Source organism: Nerophis ophidion, linkage group LG09, assembly GCF_033978795.1.
Source record: "Nerophis ophidion isolate RoL-2023_Sa linkage group LG09, RoL_Noph_v1.0, whole genome shotgun sequence".
NCBI classification, from domain to species: Eukaryota; Metazoa; Chordata; class Actinopteri; order Syngnathiformes; family Syngnathidae; genus Nerophis; species Nerophis ophidion.
In genome coordinates this window covers 25982099-25997764 of record NC_084619.1, presented here as the reverse complement: position 1 = coordinate 25997764, position 15666 = coordinate 25982099, and positions in this window count along the sequence as shown.

The window sequence follows — 15666 nt, the reverse complement described above, 5'->3', positions numbered from 1 at the left end:
AGTGTATTGCGTTGGATATGTTTCACCTGCGCCAATAGTAGGGCGTAATTGATAGGTTGGTTGGCCAAAAGAGGGGTACGTGATCACACAGCCTGGTCTTCGCTCTCGAGTTGATCGTCTCAGTGGTCTAGGGCTGTCTCGTATTACATTTACTTGTTGGTCCTGATCTTGCACATTCGATGGCATGGGTTCTAGCCCTTGGTCAGGTCCACTCACATGCAATATCTCTTGTCTCTCAACAGAGTTTCTTATGTCACTGTCAGGATGAGATTCTTTTCCTGGCTCAGCTGCCCTTGTAAGCTCTGGCTGATTTGGGATTTTCCGTGTTATAAGGTGGTCGTGGAATTTGCTCTTTCTGCTCTGGTGTACTGTAGGCACCCGGATCCAATATTGACAAGGATTTTGAGCCTCATCACTGTCATCATCTGAACCACTGTCTGGCCTTTGTGCAATGTTCTGTGTGTGTGTGATTGGCTTCTTTTAAGTTTCTTCTGAGATTGGGCTGTTTTATCAGGTAAGTTTTAAGGGGTCTCAACTGGCAAGTCATTAACTTGTAATAACATTTTTCTATGTAGTGTGCGAGTGTAGCAGCCTCCAGAGTCTGGGATCACTTTCTAGACAGGGTTGTCCCCTACTTGTTCTTTTACCACATTGATTTTCTGTTCCCAGTATGGTCTCAGTTTACCAGGTCCGCCTCTTTGGCTCAGACTGCGGACAAGGACTCTGTCTACGACTTGAAGAGTCACTCCTCGGCATCTCTTATCATAATGTTGTTTTCCCTTTGCGCTTGATTTTTGGCTGTTTGAATTAGCAATCCGGTATGCCTCACTCATCTTTCTAGCCCATTTCTCAACATATCCTTTTGGACTGTCAACTCCTTCATCATTCATGAGCCCAAAGAGAAGGTCGACTGGGAGACGGGGGTGTCTGCCATACAAGTAATAGGAGGAAAAGCCTGTAGCCTATGTTTTGTGCAGTTGTATGCATGCATGACATGGGGTAAATGGTCCTTCCACTGTTCCTTCTCCTTTTCTTCAAGGGTCCATAACATTTGCAGGAGTGTATGGTTTAGCCTTTCAGCTGGGTTGGACTGTGGGTGTTAGGGGGAAGTCCTTGAGTGCCCAAAACCAGACAGTTGCCTGACACTCCTGAACGATTAGTTTTCAAATTCCCGGCCTTGATCATGGTGGAGTTTGGTGGGGTACCCAAACCTAGGGATGAAGTCATTGAACAGGCTGCTGTCTTGCCAGCTGTGTAGAATAGTATAATATATTTATACTATTCATATATTACATATTACAAATATAATATATGTCATATATTATTTATTATTAGTATTGTCTATTCTGAGCGAACTGTGGTGCTGAATTTCCCCCAGGGATCAATAAAGTACTTTTTATTCTATTTTATTTGTCACGGGTGGGATAGGCCTGCACAAATCGAGTGAAATGGTCCATAACAATCAAAATGTACTCAAATCCTTCACGGCTAGCTTCTAAATGGAGAAAGTCAATACACAAGAGCTCCAGAGGTGTGTTTGATGTAATGTTACTCATGGGTGCTCTTTAGTGCAATGTGGGTTTTTTCTGCTTGATACCAGGGCACTTTCTAGCTACATACTCCTCAATATCCCTTTTCATGAAAGGCCAGTAGAACCTGGCTCTTGCTAAGTTTAGCACCTTTCCAACACCTATTTGGCCCATGCGGTTGTGAAGGTGGACAAGAACTGTCTGCTTATAGGTGGTGGGAATTACTAGTTGTCTTCTTTCTGTAGTCTTCCTATCAAGAAGGTCATCTTCTATAACCAGTCTACTCCATCTTTGTAACAGTTTTCTGATTTGTATGTAAATTTTAAGTTTGTCCACCTGTGTGAGTGTCATGTCTTTCTCTTTAAAGGCCTACTGAAACCCACTACTACCCACCACGCAGTCTGATAGTTTATACATCAATGATGAAATATTAACATTGCAACACATGCCAATACGGCTTTTTTAGTTTACTAAATTACAATTTTAAATTTCCTGGGAGTTTCGTCTTAGAAACGTTGTGTAATGATGACGTGTACGCGTGACATCACATGATTTTAGCAAGTGTTAGCGCTACGCACACACGCAGGTAAAAGTCGTCTGCTTTAACGGCATAATTACACAGTATTTTGGACATCTGTATTGCTGAATCTTTTGCAATTTGTTCAATTAATAATGGAGAAGTCACAGTAGAAAGATGGAGTTGGGAAGCTTTAGCCTTTAGCCACACAAACACACGGTGATTCCTTGTTTAAAATTCCCGGAGGTGAAAATTTACTATGGATCACAGCGCGGTCAAGCAGACATGGATCCAGACCAAATGTCAACCAGCAGGTTTCAGTGAGAAAATTGTGGTTAAAAAGTCAGTTCTTACCGGATAAAACCTGAGCTTGTGCCGTCCATAACTGCTGTCGACTCGCCTGAGACACTGCGCGTCAACACCCGGCCATGGACACACCCATCTGACTAGCAGGTAATATTAAACTCACTAAAACACTAGCAACACAATAGAAGGATAATGGATTTCCCAGAATTATCCTAGTAAATGTGTTTAAAAACATCGGAATACGTCCCAATGCTATCGCGTTTTTTTTTTAACTCATTTTTTTTTTTCTAGTCCGTTATCAATATCCTCAAACAAGAATCTTTTATCTTCGCTCAAATTAATGGAGAAATTGTCGTTTTCTCGGTCCGAATAACTGTTTTTGTTCGAGGCTCCCATTAAAATCAATGTGAATATGTGAGGAGCCCCCACACTTGCGACGTCATGGTCTGCGACTTCCGGTAAAGGCGAGGCTTTTTCAGGAAGTACCAAAAGTGGCGAACTTTATCGTCGATTTTCTCTACTAAATCCTTTCAGCGAAAATATGGCAATATCGCAAAATGATTGAGTATGACACATAGAATGGAGCTGCTATTCCCGTTTAAATAAGAACATCTAATTTCAGTAGGCCTTTAAGTTCCATTACTTTTCCAACTGCTGCATATTTCCTTTGTTCTCAGACCAATTTTTTCATGACTTACTATATCTGTGGCAGAGGTTCCGTTTGGGGTTGGTCCTCAGATATAAAGTTTTGAGCTGCCACTCAGGCTACATCTCCTTGTTGGCATCGCCGACTCCCTACCCATATTGCACCTACCGCTTCTTGAGATAGTTCTTCGGAACACTCATCTATTAAAGATCCAATATCCAAGGGGCAGCGAGACATAGTGTCTGCATCAATGTTACTTCTGCTGGGTCTATATTTTATATCAAAATTGAAATCCACGAGCTGACCCACCCAACGGTAACCAACAGCATTGAGTTTGGCAGTGCTAAGCAGATATGTCAAGAGATTGTTGTCTGTGTAGACCGTGAAGTGGGGTGCGTAAAACAGATTATCCCTAAATTTATCACATACTGCCCACTTCAGGGCTAAACACTCAAGCTTCCCACTATGTAGATAGTATTTCAGCTCTGCTGGTGTCAATGTACGTGAACCATATCCAGTGATCCTCATCTTTCCATTTTGATTCTGATACAGAACTGCTCCTAAACCTTTCTGGGAAGCATCTGTGTGGAGAATAAAAGGGCTGTCAAAATTGGGGTATGCCAGTACTGGGGGTTTAGGGAGCATTTCAATAAGGCTTTTCAGAACTCTTAGATGATCCTCACACCAGTTAACTGGGGTTCGAGATGACTGCTGGGCACTCTTGTTCTTTCCACGAGGCACATGAAGCTGTTTGTTGTCGACCCTCACCTGGAGCAGGTCATACAAAGGTTTTGCTATTCTTGAGAAATCCTGCACATATGACCGATAGTAACTCAAAAATCCCATTAACTGCCTGACATCTCCAACTGTCTGTGGTGTCTTTTGTGCCAGTGCCTGGACAGCTTCTAGGTCTTTGGGATCCACTCTCACACCTTCCGCTAAAACTAGTTGACCAACGAACATACCGGACTTCTTTGCGAAATAACTCACACTTCTCAGGTTTTAACATCACTCCATGATGTGTAAAGCTTGGAGGACTTTGCGCAGCAACTCCAAGTGCTCGTCAAATGATTTGGCATAACACAGCCCATCGTCGAGGTAGGGGATGAAGCATTCGTCTCGTAAGGTGCTGATCATCTCCTCTATGCTTCTTTGGAATGCAGCTGGGGCATTTGATAGTCCAAATGGGATCCTGACCCATTCGTACAGACCCCAAGGAGTTGTGAATGCCGTCAGATATCTTGACCCCTCGCCAATGAAGCCCTGATGGTAAGCTTTTCCTTGATTGAGAATTGAGAACCGGTTGTAACCTCCCAGGGAGTCAGTGAGGTCCTGGATCCTGGGCAAGGGATGTCTGTCAGGTAGAGTTTTATTATTCAGAAGCCTATAGTCTATACATAGCCGTAAGGTGCCATCTTTTTTTCTTACACCTATGACAGGGGCTGCATAAGGAGACCGGGACTTAAAAACCCATCCCTTCACTAAAAGCTCTTGAAGGTATTCTTTTACTTCTTTGTAAAGGAGTTTCGGGATTGATGCATAGGACTTTTGAACTGGAATGTCATCTTTGACTATGACCTCCATTTGAAGGGATGGAATTCAACCGATGTCATCACTAGTACGGGAAATTGCACCTGACTCCTCACAAAGTACTTTGTTTCCTAGTTCTTGTTGTTCGGCACTCAGGTGGTTGAGATCGACAGGGGGCAACCAATGCTCAACAGGTTGGTTTGAAGAGACTGCCCCTACCTCAGTTGCACTATGTGTGCAGTCTGCTGGGTTTCTGGTGTATCTGTCTCTAAAATGTTGTCAATGTGCTCTATAATGCCCATGGCATTTCTCTTTGGTAAAATAATGTCATGTTTTGAATGGTTGGCAACAGGTATTTTTATGCAAGGGCATTGACTGTTGTAGATCTCGAAAACACCCTCCCCTACACTGAACTGTTTTAAAGCCGTGTTTTCCTCCATGGGTTCATACAGGACTAGTGGGTCTGAGGTGTTGAAGTTTTGCGGTATTCTACACCACACGTACAGTTTTTCCAGCTGGGATGATGATGTTATCTTTTCCTACCCTCACTGTGACTGGGTCGCAGTTTGCTCCTTGGGGAATCTGGAGAATATTTACCATGGCCTTTATTTCATCTGATTCCATATTAAATGCGCGACATAGGAGGCTGGTAACCCTGGCGGCTGCAGACCCAGATGACTCCGATCTCTTGATGATTGCCTCAATCACATTTGCACCTACAAGTGGCTGGGATAGAGACAACTGGCTGACTAGGAATGGGACTTGTATAGTTAGGTTTGGATTATCATTGCCTGCCAGATTAACAGTAAATTCAACCCACCCATCATAGGGGATTGCTTGTCCATTTACAGCATAAACATGTAGGTTCTCCTCAATTAAGTTCCATGAGTGGCCGTACTGCATAGTTAGGAATGTGTGTGTCTGCCCAATCACGATCAATTATGCTCACCTCGGAGCCTGATTCAAATAGGACACATACGGGATAGCCACTTACAGTATAAGGCAATCCAACATACTTTTATTACCAACCAAAGGTGCTATGGAAATTGGGGTACGATGGCCTGAAACCATTTCTGTTTTGCCTTTGTCACTATTAGTTTTTTGTGTTACGAGTTCAGTGGCCAAGCTTATTGGTGGGGACTTGAGTTGTGCATTGGACTCTGGCTCTCCCTCGACAGAGAGCGCATTTTGTTTAACTGAAAATTAATCCGCTTCAAACACCCCACTGCTCTGTGTCCAGCCTGTCCACACATGAAACAGTGGTTAAACTCGGGCACATTCTGTTCAGTGCATTTACAGCAGAAAGCTGTCCTTATCTTGCTTTGACTTGGATTTTGAGCTGGGAGTTGTTGGGGCTGTCGATTGATTGGAGGTTGTGAGAGAAAATTAGACAGGGATTGTGGTCGGATTGACAGTGCGGGGGTATGGGTGCTCACAGCTTGCCGTTCCATCAGTGTTGTCACCAGTTGTGTCAGGTTGGCGACTTGGTTACTGAGTTGCTCCAGTGTCTGTGTGTTTGTGCTATTTACAGTTGCATCTCTACCTTGTTCATAACAATGCCCCTCTGTATCCACTTTGGCACTGTTAGCATGTATTGTCTTCTGACAGGTTGTTTGACCAAGTCTACGAAGGTGTTCATTTTCATCATTAATGATTGTCATGACATGGCTGAAGATTTCTTCATCACTTATTTGGTGGTTAGAAATGATGGGCCTCAGTCTCTGCTGAAGGTCAGTATATTTGGCTCCAAACCCCTGGTAAATTATGTGGAGGAACACTTCCTGGATTGTCTTTGGGTCATAAGAAACGTCTGTGCCAGCCTGCCTTGACTGAAATAACATTTTCTGTTTAAGCACAATCATGCGATAAAGGAACTGTCAGGGTGACTCATGTTCAGTTTGTCGCGCACACATTAGCTTCTGGAACATTTCGGTGGTTGCTTTTTCACCTAGGTGGGACCTTAGGAAGCCCTTGAGTTTAGAAATGCTCATTTCATCTTTGTTTACAAACATGTCTCGAAAAGTGCCTGGTTTAACAACCCTTAAAACCCCTCTGACTACTTCTGGCCCTGTAAAACCCTCTTTAACCCCTTCATTAATTTGTTTAGAAACATTGTTGTAGCTAATGTCTGATGTATGATCTGCAGTTTGTCCACCATGTACTTTAAATTCTCGGCGTTGAAAACAGGTGAGGTCGTTAGAGGGAACTAACCTCTCAGTCATCTGCTGTGGTCTTACAAGGTTGGGTGTAGTGGGTTGAGCAATACCTTCAGCCTCATACTGTCTAAGCCTTTCACCTAACTCGTCATATACTCTTCTAAATTCTCCTACTGACTCTGCAGTTGTGTCACAGCTTATGTTAGTAGCATTATTAGCATATAGCTTTGTGACTGTGTTGTGGGATTGTTGGTATAATGATGGTAATGTAGTGCCTGTAGTTACAGTGAGTGGGGTGGAGCTAGGCAAAACATGTACAACATCACTGTCTACATTTACAGGTAAATCAGCAGCAACAAAGGAAATCATCTTACAGATTAAATCCTTCAGAATCAACAAACTGGCCATACCTTCATCTTCCAGTTTTAGTAAGGCAGGGGACTGAAGATGGGTGATGACAAAGTCCATAGCACCCTCATCATCGCTTACATCTGTCTTGACAATGTCTTGTTCATCGGCTGCAATGCTCCTTGCTACTTGGTGAAGATCGGCACTCGGAAGCCGAAATAAGTTCTTTTTGATACTCCACACCATTTCCTTACGCGCGCGTGTCATGGTGGAGAGTTTAGTAGTTTTACAACGTGATCTTGTTGAATCAGATGTGCTTGCGGGATGGCTGGTAGCCCCTGGTTAAACAGCACGGCTCCCTCTGTGACGCTGGAATCCTGCTCACTGTGGACAACTGCTGGCTCCCTTATAGGCTGCATTCAGCCTGGTTTTACGGTTCTGATATCTCCCGAATCAGCTCCTCCGCTTAAGTGGACGAGAGATCCCGGACGAGCCCCCACTATTTGTTACAGGTCTCACAGGCGTGTGAGTTCAGTAGAAAAAAGGTTGTGTTCATAGTCTTATCCCTGGAAAACACAGGCAATGTTTAACAAGAGTGAAGACACAAACAATCCTTGAAGCTTCCCAAGTTTCCTCTGAGGGGAGGGCGAGGAAATACCCACACCTAAAAAGGGAACTACGGGCAACTACTTCACTACACATTCGTTCCGCTCTTCATCTCTGTCTTTAAATTAACATGGATGGAAAACGACTAAAACTTTTGTCAATAAGAAGTGATTGACAAATAAACATACATTCCACATTGTGAAGGCATCAAAATGTTAAAATCAAGAAAGTCTCACTCTAAAACAGCTAAAGCAGTAGGAGTATTGTCATTTCCTTTCCTGGCCAAGTGGTTGTTACCCAAGCATTTCTTTCCACATAAAATTACAATTGATATAAAGAAAACCCATTTAGATGCCCTTCTGCAATATTTAGCACCTAATTGAACACAGGGTCAAACAAGTGGCCGAGGTTGAATTGTGAGTGTGACAATAAAGTTTTTCTGTTGACCATCTATCAAAATGCAAGATCAGGCTCCCTTCCTAGCTCCTATTACCAAATAATTTTTACATTGGAAAAACCTGCTGGTGTATACAGTGCACCCTACTTCTGCTAATTGCTTATAATTTATCGAGCTGGATCATGACCCAGCCTAATTATAAATGAGTATCTCTTTATTTTTCCATTTTTCTCCACCTGACAGCCACATTAAAAGAGCTTGGCTGATGAATGTCCATCCACAAAGATTAATGGGCTCTTAAGGAGACAAGAACATGATTAGTTGATGTTTTGTGCATTAAGTTGCATGATTAACTTAAAGCAGGTTTGTCAGTAACAAATTAAATGATGCCTTTGCAACAGCTAATAGAGTGAACTAGCCTTTTTGTAATGGTAGACAAATCATGTTTATTCCTACTGCTGCTCATAAATCCAAACAGTGACAGAGCATGTCAAAATAGGATCGACTATGCCCCCATCACAAATATCCTTAATACAAACGACACATGCAATCTTGTAAACACATGAGGGGCAGCAGCCTGCAACATTGTACACCATGACTTATGGTTGCATGATAGGTCATCCTTTAAAAAGAGGAATTTCAAACAGACAGGCAGGAGATGTGTGATCGATGACTTGTGTCAGGGTTTATATCAGCCATTTAAGTTTGTCACCCTTCACAGAAAACAGCCTCTGAGGCAGATAAAGCCTATACCAATAAAGAAGATTGAGCTATGATAGTAAGGCATCTTAGTTTCAAACAACATATTTTTACCCTTAACAGTGATGGCACTTTACACACGTTGTCGACCATTTTTAAGTCTTTGTGGATTTCTCCTCACACAAGCCTTCCCCTCTGCCCGTTCCCTTGCCACACTAATGATATTTTTTCAACATCAAACAGCCTATAAAATCCAAATTCCAATGATGGATAAATCTGCGTGAGCAGATGCAGTAAAGTGTCCTCTGCCTCCATCAATCTATGTGTTGTCAGGTGTTTGTGGCCTGCTGGGGTTGCATGCCATTATGGAGGTCTATTTAGAGGTCCAGTGAATGCCTCCAATCTTTCAAAAGCAATCATTACCATATGGCGCATATGTGTAAAAAGGCTTTCCTCGCAGAAACGCATTTCACCCCTAATTGTGATATATTTTATGCATGTATTTCTCAGAAGTCATTTTCACCAATTTAACCATCTGCATGGATATGTTCTTACATCAAACATGTTCCTGCATGTGTGTTAAAATATATAAAGCAATTTACTTTCAATGATGATGCGCCCCTCGCGACTCCAAAGGGAATACGCGGTAGAAAATGGATGGATGATTTATGATATGGCGTTAAATGTGCATAAATTTTGCTCCACAGTCACTTTCATGACCTGTTTTTTGAGTCTGTCTACAAGATGGTCGATTGTGGAGGTGTTCGCAGATTGCAAATTAAACCAAATCTCATCTCCTTCAAATTTATCATAATTTATACCTATGAAGGTTCTCATTCATCGAGGTCCTTGTTATCTCAGGGCGTTCAATCGTTCGCAGCAACCCTCCTGGTTTTTGGACTACAAATATCTGGGGTTTTAGCTAGGGAGTAGGTTTGATTTTGATATTGGTGGGGACACAAAAGTGCTCCAAGGCAGCACTCTGAAAGTGTACTTTTTTTTTTTTTTTTACATTAGCAATCATAATTTCACGTCATGCAGATGTTATAGGGTAAAGCAACTAAAATGAAAGCAAAGAAGACAACTTCGAAGAGTTTTCATCTTTAATCTTTAGTGTAGGGCTGTAGTGCAGCTGTGCATCATACTGTCAACATAGCCTACTGTCCATCAACAACATCAGAAATACATTAATGCAATACAACATTGTAAATAAACATAAATGAACTGCAATAATCTTTCCCCCAACTTGTGTTTAAATCACTCACAATTTTTCCCTTCATCTACTTCTTTCTATTGCTGCTTTTGTACTGTAAATATGTTTGTCACTAATACTCAAATACAAGCAGATTAGTGTCCACTGGTTGTTCCTTTTTGAAAGAACCAAACACATGCCTCCGCCGGTCTGTAACAGAAATTAACTGCTGTCAGATTTCTCTCAGGTCAGTATTGTCCAGTTTTCCCTGATGGACATGGCACACAGCAAGATTGTTCAGTCTTAATTGTGTCATGGTGGTTCTAAGCCATATTTTAAGTCTCCTTAAAAATTATAATCTAGTGAGGTTTTATTGTATTTCCACCACAAAGTTTTGTTGATTGGTATTTTCAAACCATTGCTCACTTCTACACAAATACATGAAACAAAAAAATAATTGTAAAAATAAAACCGAAAGGTTAAATCCGGTGATCTGATTGGCTGTTAACCGTGGTTTAAATATTCTAAAGCCTTATCACAGCGTAGGCTATCACTCCGCCTCAGGCACGTATGACTGGTATGAATGGAAGTTGTTGTCGTGTATCCATGACAACGGACTGTTGCAGTCCGTAGTAAATGACAGCTGATGTTTTTACGATGTTAAAAAACGGACTAAAGTAGTTGAATTCACATGTTCAAGGTTAAAGTTCACCTCCGGGGAGGGTTAACAATGGTAGAGGGGACTTAGCATTGACTTTCACCTGAAAAAAAGCGGAGGAAAAGACGAGATGCAGTGCTAATTTGGAGCTAACGTCTGAATAGGTGGGACTATTTTTTCCACAGTGAGGATATTTTATTGGATAGTATGTATTTCTGGTTGAATAAAACTACATTAAATTGACTGAGTATTCCTATTTCATATTGGCTTTATTGGTAACAGTTTTATAAAAGCAATATACCACTCCAGTTCATGGTATATGCTCATTATAGCACTCTAAGGGGCGTGACTGGAGTGATATATTGTTTATTTATTCAATATTGTTGAGCCTCTATACACCCTTGAAGTAACTTACAGTTTGACTCCTAAATAAGTCTCTTATATCCAGTTTTCTTTTCATTGACATCCTTCAAAACCTACAGAACACATGCACGAAAACAGACACAAACACAATGTAAATCACACCACTGATATTAAAATCCATCTAGCTACCGTGTGCCAGGAACAACAAATGCCGAACATGTTGACAACTTGCACTGACAGTTGCACCGCCTCTCGTCCGGTCGCTAGCAACTAGCATGTAGGCTAGCTTTTACAAGCAGGAGTAACAGAGGGGAGAATAATCACACGTAAGTTAGCATGAAACCGGCAACCAATCAGGGAGCGATATTTAGGTTAGAGGCGGGACTTCTAGCAGAGACCGACATTTAACCCTTTCTGTGCCATAATCATTGACTAAACATTACGGGCAGCGGTTGTATTGATAGTGACTACACAGTAGCGGCTGGATATTGGTAGGGACGTGTCCCTAGCGTCCCTACCCAATTCTACGCCCTTGGGTTTTAGCACCAGCCGTTGGACCAATCTAAGTCTATGAGCACGAACTGATGAAGCCTACTCGGATATGAGCACAAACTGATGAAGCCTACTCGGATGAGTGGCGAAATGTCTTCCAAGACAAACCAAGCTGTCCAGTTGCAAGCGATTGAACGCCCTGAGATATCATAATTTATCTTGAAGTTGTCGCTTCTATTTGTTTTTCCACACGCGGTCAAAAATGTATATAGATTCACCTGGTCAGGATATAGGTACTGGGGAAGTTTTTGGGCCTTTATTAACAAAGCCTTGTTTTTACACTGAATTTATGTAACTAAATTTTTTGCTTTTAAATTTTGTGGACTCATTTTATACATCAATAATTACTTCTGTTAAAAATTATACTTGTAAATTAAAGTGCTGTTAAATACAATTGTGTGGTTTCTCTCCGGTGGTGGGTTCTCCTGGCCGACAGATCTTCGGGAGCCAGGTAGACAGTTTGAATAAAGTCTTTTAACTATGCATAAACCCCCGGGGGTGGCTTGCTTTCCAGCAATATACGTTTGTCTCTGGGCGTGTGTCTCTTCCTGGCTCCAACTCCAATCCCGTGTCTCTCACCGGCTGCTGCAAATAAGGGCGATAGGTGATTAGATAACGAGTCCCAACTGGGCAATCTACTCACCTGCCGTTGTCTTCGAGGCCGGTCCTTACACACCTTGCTCAGCGGGAGGCCCGCAGACCACGCCCCCCTCCACAACAATTTATCAAAATTAAATGTATACTAATTCAGTGCAGAAAAAAAATATTGCAGGAATACAGGTGACATTTTGAAAAATAGAATATGGTTGTGGAGAGACGCACCCGACGAGCCGACAGCGGGCTGAGAGGAGCAGCGGTCCTGACCAAGATGGAGGCCAGGAGGCAGGGCATGCAGCAGAGAGGAGAGACATGACGCACTCGGAGCGGCGCGGCAGCAGCAATCAGAGTAAGGTGCGTACACCACACACCTGCGCTCAATCCCATCATCTGCTGCTGCAGCATAAAAGGGGCGAAGGAGGAACACTCGTGGCAGAAGTAGGAGAAGGAGCCACATGAGAAGACCGACCACGAGCGAGACGAACGAGACCCGGAAGACAATGAGCCCCCGCACCAGACGCAACCCACGGGCACCGAAAGGTGTACCAAGCAGGAAGAGCCCGCGGACTGAAAAGTGGGGCGACAGAAAGGCAAGAAGAGATGATGAGTATTGAAACAATAAATCAGAGTCAAACTTGCTATGAGGCGTCTTGTGTCAAGTGTCACAGCAACCCACGCACGGATGGCGGGAAGTCCATCACAATGGTGCAAAGGTTTGTTTATTCCGGCAATTAGATTTACTAAGTGAAACTAATGCAGTATATGTCATATGCTCATAACATGCAACTCAAAATATTTCAGGCCTTATTTTGATATAATTTTGATGATTATGGCATACAGCTTGAGAAAACCTCTAATTTGAAAATGTCAGAAAATTTGGGATTGTTGCGATGTGAAAGTGTGGAAGGCAGCTTTAGCGGCGTGACCCCAATATGCAGTAGATGGCAAGCATTTGGTGAGTAAAAAAAAAAAAAAAAAATATACAAACCAAAGGCGCGCATACAAAAAGACTGGAGAAAAACAAAAGATTCTGGCTACGAATGTCACCAAGCAGTCATCATTAGATGCTGATTTTGATTTCCGGTAGGTGTATGCTTTATTGTAGTCAGAGAAATGTTGCATGTTTCCCATATTTTCACAGTCATTCCCATTGTTACCTTTTTATCACTGAACAGTATCTTCAGACCCAGACCATATTGATGTACGGACCTCTTTACCAACTCACCTTGAACTTGACTCTTGAGAATGATGACAACACTTTTCCTTGCAGAATGCAGACTTTAATTTTAATGTCAAACACAACAGTTTACAAGTACCTATAATTTTCAGAGCAACAACTTTTTCTCTCACCCGCTACACTCAAACACTTCTTTCTATAGCCACCCACTTCCTCTGTCATTATGTTCCCGCCCCCAGGTCAGGTCAGAGTTCACACAGGACCCCAAACATAGCTGCCGGAGGTTATTCCTGTAATCCCATGATATATTTTCCATGATATATAATATATTCCTCACCGCAATTCCAAAAGGGACAAGTGGTGGAAAAATGAATGGATGGAGGACAAAGATTCCCATGTCATGTTACCTCTAAACAAAAAAAAAGTTGATGCTAACACATCTTTTTGTTTGGTTGTTTTTCCAAATAAGAATCCATAAGATAATCGATAAAGACCCGAAGCATTAAGCAGAAGCTAAAGTGAAATCGGAACCGGAAAATCTTATCCAACAACACAGACACTCCGATGGGGCCAATCCCAGGAGCTGACTCAACTACTCAATCTCTTGTTTGTTCACCTGAGTATTTTAGCCTTTTTTGAGTTTGAAAAATAAATCACAAATTAGGTATGTTAATTCCAAAGAATCAGCATCATCCGTGCTATTAAAACAAAAAGTATTTACAAAGTCTAACAAATATTTGACTATTAAAACCTTTAGCCAAAGACAGCCATGGAAGTCGTATTGTCCGACCAGCCTTCTTGTGTTTACTTTGCACACAGCTGCCTCCTATGGCTAGAGAAGTGGTGCATAACATGTATTCAATCAAACCCCAGGTGTTTGGTGAGTCAGTCTCAGGGGTTCAGCAGAGGACAAGACACACACTCAACTCGTATGATTTATCATGACACGCTCTCCTTGCTCATCATCGGATTGCATGGAATTTGGTGCGCTCAGTAGTCGAGTTGGGACTGTCGCGATGGTACGATGTGGGATTTCTTTCTTAATATTTTAACCCTTTCATGTTAACTATGTTGAGCAGAATAAGAAAGTGGTTGGACGAATATGTACAATATCGATTTACATGTAACACGGAACTTGATGGGAGCCAGCATCCTATCTGCATGACATGCAATGCCAAGTTGAGCAATTTTAGTCTAGCAGCGGCATAACTAAAGGCCTACTGAAATGAGATTTTCTTATTTAAACGGAGATAGCAGGTCCATTTTATGTGTCATGCTTGATCATTTCGCGATATTGCCATATTTTTGCTGAAAGGATTTAGTAGAGAACATCGATGATACATTTTGCAACTTTTGGTCGCTAATAGAAAAGCCCTGCCTTTACCGGAAGTTTGTGCACATGACGTCACGAGTTGCAGGGCTCCACTCATATTCACATTGTTTTTAATGGGAGCCACAAGCAGTAAGAGCAATTCGGACCGAGAAAGCGACAATTTCCCCATTAATTTGAGCAAGGATGAAAGATTTGTAAATTAGGATATTGATAGTAAAGGACTAAAAAAAAAAAAAAAAAAAGCGACGGCTCCGGGCGGCAGCAGTGTGAGCCTTTCAGATTTAATTAGACACATTTACTAGGATAATTCTGGAAGATCCCTTATCGGCTTATTGTTTTAATAGTGTTTCCATCCATCCATCCATCCATCCATCATCTTCCCCTTATCCGAGGTTAGATCGCGGGGGCAGCAACCTAAGCAGGGAAGCCTAGACTTCCCTTTCACCAGCCACTTCGTCTAGCTCTTCCCAGGGGATCCCGAGGCGTTCCCAGGCCAGCCGGGAGACATACTCTTCCCAACGTGTCCTGGGTCTTCCCCGTGGCCTCCTATCGGCTGGATGTGCCCTAAACACCTCCCTAGGGAGGCGTTCAGGTGGCATCCTGACCAGATGCCCGAACCACCTCATCTGGCTCCTCTCGATGTGGAGGAGCAGTGGCTTTATTTTGAGTTCCTCCCGGATGGCAGAGCTTCTCACCCTATCTCTAAGGGAGAGCCCCGCCACCCGGCGGAGGAAACTCATTTCGGCCGCTTGTACCCGTGATCTTATCCTTTCGGTCATGACCCAAAGCTCATGACTATAGGTGAGGATGGGAACGTAGATCGATTGGTAAATTGAGAGCTTTGCCTTCCGGCTCAGCTCCTTCTTCCCCACAACGGATTGGTACAACGTTCGCATTACTGAAGACGCCGCACGGATCCGCCTGTCGATCTCACGATCCACTCTTCCCCCACTCGTGAACAAGACTCCTCGGTACTTGAACTCCTCCACTTTGGGCAGGGTCTCCTCCCCAACCCGGAGATGGCACTCCACCCTTTTCCGGGCGAGAACCATGGACTCGG